The sequence below is a fragment of the Apium graveolens genome, chromosome 11, assembly GCF_009905375.1.
Source record: "Apium graveolens cultivar Ventura chromosome 11, ASM990537v1, whole genome shotgun sequence".
NCBI lineage: Eukaryota > Viridiplantae > Streptophyta > Magnoliopsida > Apiales > Apiaceae > Apium > Apium graveolens.
Genome location: NC_133657.1, coordinates 205,411,201 through 205,423,141, shown reverse-complemented (window position 1 = coordinate 205,423,141; position 11,941 = coordinate 205,411,201).

The window sequence follows — 11,941 nt, the reverse complement described above, 5'->3', positions numbered from 1 at the left end:
CAATAATACTTATTTTACTTTTTAAAAAGAAATGACAACTTAATTTTCCATATATTTAACATGTACAACACCAAAGTATTGCTAGTTTGCAGCAGACCAAGATATGTGTGCAGATACTCCAGGGGCTCGTCAAATCATGTAAACATTTACAGATACAATTGAAAGCACAATATAGCTAGGCACTCGGGAAAACAATGAAAATGATAATAATGACACTATCCTAAATAGAGAAATACAAGCAGACATGGAACCATATATTCCGCAACCATGGAAATAAGTTTTAACAGGGGAACAAGTGATAAATCTTAAGGGCTAGTGGTTGAAGGTGGTGGAGTGAAGAATGGAATGGAGGGCATAGTTGTAGGAATACTGATAGTGGGAAAGGAAGGCATTGTGGTGGGAATGGTTGGGAGTGATGCAGGCAAAGGAGGCAATGTCACCTTGGGGATTGTAGTAGGCATTGTTGGTAGAGACGGCATTGGTGGCAGTGCTGCTGCTTTGGGAAGGGTTGGCATTGCAGGCATTGGTGGCATTGCTGCTGCTTTGGGAAGGGTTGGCATTGCAGGCAGGGGAGGCAATGCAACCTTAGGCAACGTCGGCATGGTTGGCAGTGTTGGAATAGTTGGAAGTGTTGGCTGTGTAGATTGCAGCAAGTGACGCGCTGCAAAACTCACCTCCATGCTTGAAATCGATAATACTAGGACGATAGCTAGAACTAGATTGTGGATGAAAGCAGCCATCTCTGGTTTGATGAGCAGAATATTTAATCAACTCTCTTTATCTTTAAACTGATTACTACAGATTGTTGTTGTGGTTCGAACTGATACATAACATGTTATGAATTCGATATTTATAGGAGCCAGCAGGTTCAGGAGTTTGATGAAATGTTGGTCAGCTAATAAGCTCTTGAAATGAGATTTTGTGACTTGTTGAATCAGGGCTCTTTACCAGAATTCTATCTGCTTTGTTGACAACTGAGTGCTGTTTCATATACAAGTTCACACAAATATAAGTACTAAAATGTAAACTCACAATTAATCAAAAAGCTTATATAACAAAATTTAATTACTGAATAGTGAATAGACATATAAATTTTTTAATTTCGTATTATATTTACGTAAATCTATCTAATATCATATTGTCATCTTCACTTTACGGTTGACGATCGTTCTCAAAAATTTGCACAATTATTTTAAGTTAATAGCTACTCCAGTAATTTATAGTCACACGATTAATCTGTATTCGCGTAAATATTAACCGGTGATCAACAAACTTACCTGTATTCAACGAATTTATCACGATAAGTAATTTATAGACAAACTAGTGCTGATTAATAACAAAAACTATTTTCATTACAGGAAAAAGATGACTTATATTATCACCAACTCATTGAAAAAAATAAGACGTTCTGCTTTCACGTAAATTCTTTTAACGTTGTCACGTCACTGTATTGACTCTATATTTTTTTCGGGCTCCGGCTCTCACACAATAATACTATTTTTTTGTGGCATAAGTTGTGTCATAATATTTTATATAATACTTGGCCCTCCGCTGGACCGTCCGCCCCGGTCACTTACGCGGTCATCCAATTCATAAAACATTTTGATTAAAGAAAGGAGCTGATTCAAACGATAACAACATAACTCTCCATTTTTCATGATTTCACGTAAATTCTTTTAACGTTATCACGTCACTGTATTGACTCATTGAAAAAAAATAAGACGTCCTGCTTTCATGTAAATTCATTTAACGTCGTCACGTCACTGTACTGACTCTATATTTTTCTCGGCCTCCGGCTCTCACACAATAATACTATTTCTTTTTAAAAAAACTTAATTTTCATATTACACTTTACACACATGTATTTAACACAACATTACCAGGCGATGCTAGTCTGATGCAGAGAAAATTTGAAAAGCAATAAAGTATTGTATATTTTTGGTCATATAATATTTTGTACAGTACACCGGGCTCAAATTACTTCAAGGGCTGTTTGTTTCCTGGTTAAAACGTGGGGAATGTATTTACGATATGTACGATATGTTCATCAATGTACAATTATTACAAAGTTATCGTGCTTTGAATTCATATAGAATTCATATAGAACCTTTATTTACATGAATGTATCAAGATATCATATTATCATCTTCACTTGACATGTGTTGATCCATCTCAAATTCGCGTCGTTATTGTGACTTAAATAGTTATTCCACTATTTCACAATCACATGACTGTATTTCAATGGATATTGACCGGTGATCTACGAACTATCCTTATTCAACAAATTTTTCACGATAAGTAATTTATATATAAACTGCCGCCGATTAATGACAAAAACTATATTCGTTATAGAACAAAGATAACTATATTATCACCAACTCTTTGGGCCTGTTTGGCTTCTTGATAAAAATCACTTATTCACTTATAAGTTCGTAAATACTTATCGGTGACTGTTTGTCGACCCAACTTATAAATTGAATGTATAACTTATAAGCTGATAAGTTGAATGTTGGTCACTTTTCCCAACTTATTTTGATTTTTTTTTCACTTTTTTATTAAATTTAAGTTTACAAATATATGTATTAAATGTTTTTCTAATTTTAAATTCACAAATTAAGTTAATTGTATGTAAAAATTATTTATATTAATTTATTTAAGTAAAATAATTCTGACTTTTAAGTAAAATTATCCAAACACTTATATAACTTATAAGTATTTATGTACTTATCACTTGTAAGTCACTTATTCGTTTTAAGTCATAAGTTACTTATTTTAAGATTTACCAAACAAGCACTTTGTCTTTGAAAAAAATAAGATGTGTTTTCGAGTAAATTCTATTAACGTCTTCACATCATTGTATCGATTATGTATTTTCCAGTCTCCCGCTCTCACACGACAATACTAATTTCCCTTTTTCTAAAATAACTTAATTTCCATATTACACTTCACACATATTTAACATGGACTCCCTCCGTCTGCTGGATAGTTTACGTACACTGTTTGCACGTATTTCGAGACTTCAATAAAGTATAGTTCTATAATGTTTTTTCTTAATTTTTTTTTGAATAAAAGTTTAAAAATGAAACTTTTTTTCAGAATTTTTTTTTTTAAAAAAATATTATGAAAGTATACTTTAATCCAGTATTGAAAAATGTGCAGAAAAGTAACGTAAACCATCTTGTGGGACGGACCGAGTACAAGATAAGAAGGCATTGTGTAAATGATAGAAAGGCAAGTAGTCTTTCTGGCTAGGTGACCCTGATTAAAGTAGGAAACAATTATGCTTTCCTTAATTTTTAATAATTTTTGTAGATGTTCATGTTCGATCATTTTGCCTATTAAAAAATAGGAAAAGCTACAATTTTCTTACTTACAAAAACTACCACGGTCAATAACATACGGAAAATGATATCATGGATTTCCTCCCGAAATCGCTCTCAATTTATCACGTGTAACATGTATATTATCCGCATACGAATTAAATCACATCAAATATCATGTTATTAATACGACGATTAATGTATAAGAAGGTAGCTTAGGATAAATTCTATATCCATATCATATTCTAATCATCGGTTGAAACCTGTTGATTTTATCTCAAATTAAAATTCGCGCTGTTATATATTTTGACTTAAATTGCTACTAATATAGTGACACATCTAATTTATATTTCAGTAGATATTAACCGTCTAATTTGTATTTCAGTAGATATTGACCGATGATCTATTAACTTACACGACTCCATCAAATTTGTCACGATAAATAATTTATAGATAAACTACTGTCGGTTAACGACAAAATCTATATTCATTACGTAACAAAGATGACTTGTATTATCACCAACTCTTTGAAAAAAAAGATATTCACGTTCTGTTTCACGTAAATTCTGTTGATGTCTTCACGCCACTGTATTGACTCTGTATTTCTCAATCTCACGCTCTCCAACTACAACACTAATTTTCCTATTTTATAAAAAAATAATAACTTAATTTTCATATTACACTTTAGACACATGTGTATTTCACATGTACAACATCACAAGGTACTGATACTCCGCTGCAGAAAAAAATATGAAAATGTATTTCACATGTGTATTCATGAGTTTGATTAAATGTTGGTGTTTAACTTGTTATTAATACGTTGACTAATGTATAAGTTACAAGTACAAAGGTTGTTTACAAGAAATTCATCTCAAATCATATTCAGATCTTCACCTGAAATCTGTTAATTGTATCTCAAAAAGTTTTGCCGTTATTTTGACTTAAATAGCTATTAAAATAGTCACTTAATAATTAAAAGTCTCTTAGTATCTTGTCGTCACATGACTCTATATGTTTCGGTAGATATATATTGATTGATGATTTACAAACGTACACGTATCAACAAATTTGAACGATATATAATATATAGATAAACTAGCACTTATTTACGACAAAAATATGATATATATAATAGAATCAAGATTACTAACATTAATCAGCGAATTTGTCACGATAAGTAGTATATAGATAAAGTAGTGCATATTTACGACAAAAAATGATATTCACAGTAGAATCGACATTACTAACTCCACCTCCAGCCTCTAAACACCAAGGTATTGCTAGTTTGAGGCAGACCAAGATATGTGCGCAGATCCACGTTAAATCAAATAAAATCAACATTTACAGATTCAATAGAAAGCACAATATAGCTAGGCACTCATGAAAACAATAGAAATGATAATAATGACAGAAACAGATAGAGAAATACAAGTGAAAATGACAATAATGACACAAACAAATAGAGAAACGTACAATAGAACAAGTGATAAATCTTAAGGGCTAGTGGTTGAAGGTGGTGGAGTGAAGAAAGGTATGGAGGGCATAGTTGTAGGAATATTGATCGTTGGAAAGGAAGGCATTGTGGTGGGAATGGTTGGGAGCGATGCAGGCAAAGGAGGCAATGTCACCTTGGGGATTGTAGTAGGCATTGTTGGTAGAGACGGCATTGGTGGCAGTGCTGCTGCTTTGGGAAGGGTTGGCATTGCAGGCATTGGTGGCATTGCTGCTGCTTTGGGAAGGGTTAGCATTGCAGGCAGTGGAGGCAATGCAACCTTAGGCAGAGTCGGCATGGTTGGCAGTGTTGGAATAGTTGGAAGTGTTGGCTGTGTAGATTGCAGCAAGTGACGCGCTGCAAAACTCACCTCCATGCTTGAAATCGATAATACTAGGACGATAGCTAGAACTAGATTGCGGTTGAAAGCAGCCATCTCTGATTTGATGAGCAGAATATTTAATTAACTATCTTTAACTTTAAACTGATTACTACCAAATGTTGTGTTTTGAATTGAAATGTATATCAGTGGATACTTATAGGAAAATTCAGGATTCATGAGTTGGATGAAATGTTGGTGGATGAGTAATTATTAGTTTACCTTGTCAGCTAATAAGCTCCAGATATGAGATTCTGTGACTTGTTGAACAAGGCATTATACCAGAAATCTATCTACATTGTTGACAACTGAGTGCCCAGTGGCCCGCAAATGTTGCTCAGTTGGTTAAAGAGGAGATAATTCCACGAGAGGAGAATTTATGAATATGCCTCATGAACCAGAGTCTGAAGTGCGGTTTATCTTAGTTCACGTGGTTTGCAGGCGCACCCAAAGGATAACGGCTGCGGACTACCTACGATGAGAAAAATAAAAAAACCGCGTGCCCAGTGTTTCACAAGTTCAACTAGAAATATATTTGTTATAATTGAGTGTGCATGATAAAAAGGAAACTAATCTTGTTGAGAAGCTAGGTTACCTAATAAAGCTATAATTTTCGAATTGTGATTTGATAAATTATGTATTCGTTTTTAAAAATAAATTATATCAAGTGGTCTTGTTAATAAATTGGTTTACTTATAAAAAACAAGAAAAAGCTAAAAATTTCCTACTAACCAAAACTACCTATTGTTATTTTTTTCTCGACAAAATATGTCTTATAGCCTTACAATGAGTATTTGTTCTAAGAAATTCTCGGGATGGTAAGACAGAGGATAAACTCGTAACTACCTATTGTTATTAGTACTAAAGCAGCTCAGAAGATATGATCAACTCAATCAAGCAAAAACACGTATAAAGAGTTGGGCTAGCCCGGAATTGTGGATCAGATCATATTGTTATCTTCATATTATGTACTTTTGTTTACATAAATTCATATCATCAGATCATATTGTTATCCTTAACTTGATGCCTGAAAATTCATCTCAAAAGTTTGTCTGACCTCTTAATCAACCTCTACCACCTTGGCACCTTCGCTCTTTTTACGGGACATCGAGGGTTCGAATCTTGTGAATGACAAAATGTAGTGTGTGTCAGTGTTCATTATCTAAAAAGAAAACAACAGAGGAAACATGTTGAAGATGTCAAACCTAGGATTATTCAGTATAAGTTCACACTATAACACCCACCCACATTTTTCAACTTGTCTAACTTATACAAGCATAGAGATTAAAACTTAAAAGTGCATGCAATTGAATATACAACCTGCAGTTTTCCCAGATTAGCAAGTTAGTACTCTGTATCAGTATGTCGTATTTTTCGGAAAATTACTAAAAACCCTACAGATGAAACATGTAGAAGCTGATTCATAGCAAGAAACTGCAGAACTGCATTATCGGGCTATGTATCTGAATTATCTTAGAAACAAGTTGATTATCTTTTTATCTCCTATATATGATTATATTATCTCTTAAACAAGTTGATTAGTATTTGATCATATTATCCAATTTTATACTAGGCAAGAAACAGTGGAAGAAGAATCTGTTCAGGTTGTACACAGAGTTAATATAACTGTATATTCTCGAATCTGATCACACCCATTACTCAACTTGACAATCTTTATATAAGAAGTTCAGAATCATAAGTATAAGGCCCACATCGTAAGTTGGGAGTTGTCCCACATCGTTGGTGAAGAGGCAGTTTGCTACTTAATAAGCAGCCGATTAGTATAAGGCCTTTTGAGAGTGACCAAAAACAAATCCGTTGCTGCTTAGCAAGCCCAACAAATAATCTATGCTTTCTAACTATATTATATAATTCAACTTGGCTAACTTAACTAGAATAGATATTAAAAAGGAGCATGCGAATATGCAATTGATTATTATATATACCTGCAGTTTTCCCAGGTTAGAGAGGTTGTACTTTTCGAAAAAGAACAGATAACATTACAAACGAAACATCGTAAAACTAGAAATACTTGTATATATATCATCTCGGATCTTATCCATGACTTGGTCTTCCTGTCCCTCTACCAAACTGCCAAGATGTATTATCTAATTACATATTATATTATCTCATAAACCGATTTGATTATATTAAATTTACAACTGGTATGATACACCAAGGAAAGAAACAGTGGAAGAAGAATCTGTTCAGGTTTTTGGCAGAGTTAAAATATAACTGCAACTCCTTGAATTTGATCAGATGCCCATCATTCAACTTGATAATGTTATGGTATCCTGCCGTCTGCATGGCGACGTGTAAGTGTACCACAAAATCCCAAGATTATATACCTCTTTAATGCAAATATGCATTGACATTGGTACAAAGATTCTGATTAGGTCATTTTTGTCGAGGAACTAGTTACTCTATAGGTTAGAGGAAGGTCATTTCTGTTGGTGATAATCCAAGTAGTGCTGATTCTCTGGTCTTGCTCATGTCCTGGTTTGTCATAGTTTCCTTATATTCAAGTTTGGTCATTTAAATTATTTAGTTTGTCTTAATATGTAAACGTTTGATTTGGTCATATGTAGGTAGAGTGTTTTTAGAGAGTCGGAATAAATGGTAAGTAGTGGCTTGATTGTAGGGTGATTAGTGTTGAATTTTTATAATTTTTTTTTATAAGTTTGATGAGAAGTGCATCCACTACAAGAAAACAGGACAAAACTGACCGTAAAAAACGGTCGGTTAAGAGGCAAAACGGTCGGTTAAAACGGAGTGGATCATTTGATTCAAGGAATATTCGGTTCGTGCCATAAAAACTACATTTTCCACAATATTTTAATTGAAACCCTTGCACGCTTCCAAGACACACTTGACATCCCATCTTTCCTTTGCCCGACCACCCACTTATCATACTCATAGCGGGATAGTCACTAATTGTCCACATAATAGCCGCTCTCATTGTAAAATTTTGTTTCAAAGATTGGTCGTATGTCTTCACCCCGGTATTCCACAATATTTTCAATTCATCGATGAGAGGCCTTAGACAAACGTTAATATCTTTTCCAATACTATTTGGACCCGGAACTATATCGGTCATGAACATATAAGGTTTTTTCATACACATCGATGGTGGAAGATTGTAGACAACTATCACCACGGGCCACACACTATATGTTTTTTTCTCGGTAGGGCCAAAAGGGTTGAAACCCTCGGTCACAAGACCGAGCCTTATGTTACGAATCTCTTGAGCAAATGAAGGATACCGACGGTCAAAATTTTTCCACTCTTCTCCATCCGCGGGATGACTTATTTCTCCATCTTTCACATCTCTTTTTTTGTACCATCTAATGTGATCGGATGTATGTCCCGACATATATAAGCGTTGTAATCGAGGGATCAAAGGAAAGTGTCTTAAGATTTTTTTTGCTATTTTTTTACCATCTTTCCTAGAAACATCCTGATAACGATCTTCACCACATATATCACACACAACTTTATCCTTGTCATCTCCATAAAATAACATACAATTATTCTCACATAAATCAATTTTTTCATATTCAACCCTCAAATCCTTCATAATTTTTTTCATTGCATAATAACTTTCGGGTAATGTATGTTTTTTTGGTAACACGTCCGTTAGAAGTTTAAGCAAACTATCAAAAGCTTTATTACTACAATGCGAGTTATTTTTGAATTCCAATAATTTGGTGGTAAAACTTAATCTTGTGTACTTTGTATTGCCGGGATAAATAGATGCTCCATTTTCAACAATAACCTCGTACAATTTTTTAGCACTATCATTTGGAGCTTCTTCTACATTCATAGTTCCCGTATCCGTGGTTTCATAAAATTGATAATTTTCACCGGCTAAATTATGTAACATCACATTCAAATCTACCGGTTCTTCTACTCTCGAAGGTTCCCGAACACAATAACGGTGATGTGATGTTCGACTACGTTTTCTTTCGACGTCCAAACGGTATAACCCTCAAGCATCCCTTTAGCCAAAATCAAGAAATAAGGGATATAAACAAAAAAATTAAAAAATAGGTTAAAACCGACCACTCTGACGGTCGGTTTTAGTCAGAAGAATAAAACGACACCGTTTTTTCTATAACGGGTACTTTTTTGTACTTTAAATTAATTTTTTATTATTCTACAAAACCGACCACCATATATGGTCGGTTTTAACCTGCATATGGTCGGTTTTAACCTGCAGAATTTGTGTATATAACCGACCACTTGTAGTCGGTCGGTTTTAAAAGTGACACATCAGCAAAACGGTGTCGTTTTTTTCTATAAAATCGACCACCAGCTGATGGTCGGTTTTATGTGTGCCACGTCATCGATACGGTGTCGTTTAGTTGGTATATAACCGACCACTGACGTCGGTCAGTTTTAAGGTGACCAAATCGACGTCGGTCGGTTATGTCCGGTCGGTTTTACCCTTTTTTCTTGTGGTGATCAAACTTGATAGTGGTGAGAAGTGCATCAAAAAATGAAGAGAAGTGCTTCATAAATTATGTTCAGCTAAGTTTAAGATTACGGGGGAGATTGTTGAAAAATAATCTTAAACTTATTTTTATTTGTAGTAAATTAATAATGTTTTCTTATTTGATTTGTTAAGTTGATGACTTAGTCATGCTGTTAGTGGAGAAATTGTAGGACTCATAATAAGTGGCAGGGGATTAGTAGGAGTTGTTAGGCCCATTACTAGTTTTCTTGATTTATAGCTACCAGTACGTTAGTTCCTTTCTATATATATTGTATCATTGATTAATGAAAAAGTAGGTTTTTTGGTGTGCAAATCTGTGTGTAATTTATGTTTTACTAGTGAGAAATAAACATATATATACTTATGTATATATAATCAGTTAAAATTCTATAATTAGTCCTTATTTGTTACAACTGTATCTGCATACAGGCGTATAAGTATTTTATTTTGAGTATTGGAATAAACACGCATTCTTATGTTATTTTGCTTTGCAGTTTTGAAGTCTAAAATACTAGGTTACTTGGTTAGTTCATCACAAACACCAACAATCTAGTATCAGAACCCGACAACAATAGTGTATGCCAAAGTATATGCCCAAAGGAGTGATGATGGAAACTGGAAAAACAAAAGGCGGATCGATCGACCTTAGCCATCCCATGTTGAATAGGGGTAACTAGTAACTACACGGCTTGGTCGTTTAAAATGAGAGTGTATATGCAAGCGCAAGGTGTTTGGTCTGCTGTGGAGGCTATAGATCCAAAGGAAGGAAAGACAGACAAGATGGCCTTGGATGCTATCTATCAAGGGATTTCAGAAGATATTCTCTTATCTGTGGCAGAAAAAACACGGCGATAAATTACGAAAAACACGGCGATAAATTTTTGTGTTTGTTAAATTTCGATAAATTTTTCAGATACAATATGGTATTTTGTTAATAAATTGTTTTACATATTACGAAAAAGAAAAAAATTACAATTGTTTATAAGTAACTAAAATGTAAACTCACAATTAATCAAAAAGCTTATATAACAAAATTTGATTACTGAATAAACATATAAATTTTTTTATTTCGTATTTTATTTACGTAAATCTATCTGATATCATATTGTTATCTTCACTTTACAGCTCTCGATCCATCTCAAAAATTCGCACAATTATTTTAAGTTAATAGATATTGGCCTGTTTGGCAAACTTGATAAGCTGGCTTATTGATTTATAAGCCCGCAACAGCTTACGAGTGTTTGTCGACCCGACTTATAAATTGAATTTACAACTTATAAGCTGATAAGTTGAATGTTGGTAACGACGTACTTTTTCTCAACTTATTTTTTATTTTTTATATCAATTTTAGTTTTGAAATATATTTTTCAAATGTTAATCTAACTTAAAATATAAGAATTAAGATAATTATATTTAAAAATTATTTATTTTAGTTCTTTTAAATAAAAAAATTCTGACTTATAAGTTGAATTATCCAAATACTTGAATAACTTATAAGCATTTATCAACTTATCACTTATCAATCACTTATTTAGTTTAAGTCATAAGTTACTTATTTTAAGATTTCCCAAACGGGCACATTACAGTAATTTATAGTCACACGATTAATCTGTATTCAAGTAGATATTAACCGGTAGTCTATGAAGTTACTCGTATTCAACGAATTTATCACGATAAGTAATTTATAGATAAACTAGTGCTGATTAATAACAAAAACTATTTTTATTACAAAACAAAGATGGCTTATATTATCATCATCTCGTTGAAAAGAAATAAGATGTTCCGCTTTCACATAAATTCTTTTAACGTCTTCACGTCACTGCATTGACTCTATATTTTTCTCGGCCTCCCGCTCTCACACAACAATACTATTTTTATTAAAAAAAAACTTAATTTTCATATTACACTTTATACACATGTGTATTTAACACAACATTACCGGGTGATGCTAGTCTGGTGCAGAGAAAATTTGAAAAGCAATCGAGTATTGTATATTTTTGGTCATATAATATTTTGTATAGTATACCGGGCTCAAATTACTTTAAGGGCTGTTTGTTTCCTGGTTAAAACTGTGGGGAATGTATTTACGATTTGTTCATCAATGTACGATTATCACAAAGTTGTCGTGCTTTGAATTTATATAGAATTCATATAGAACCTTTATTTACATGAATCTATCAAGATATCATGTTGTCATCTTCACTTGACAGGTCTCGATCCATCTCAAATTCGCGTCGTTATTGTGACTTAAATAG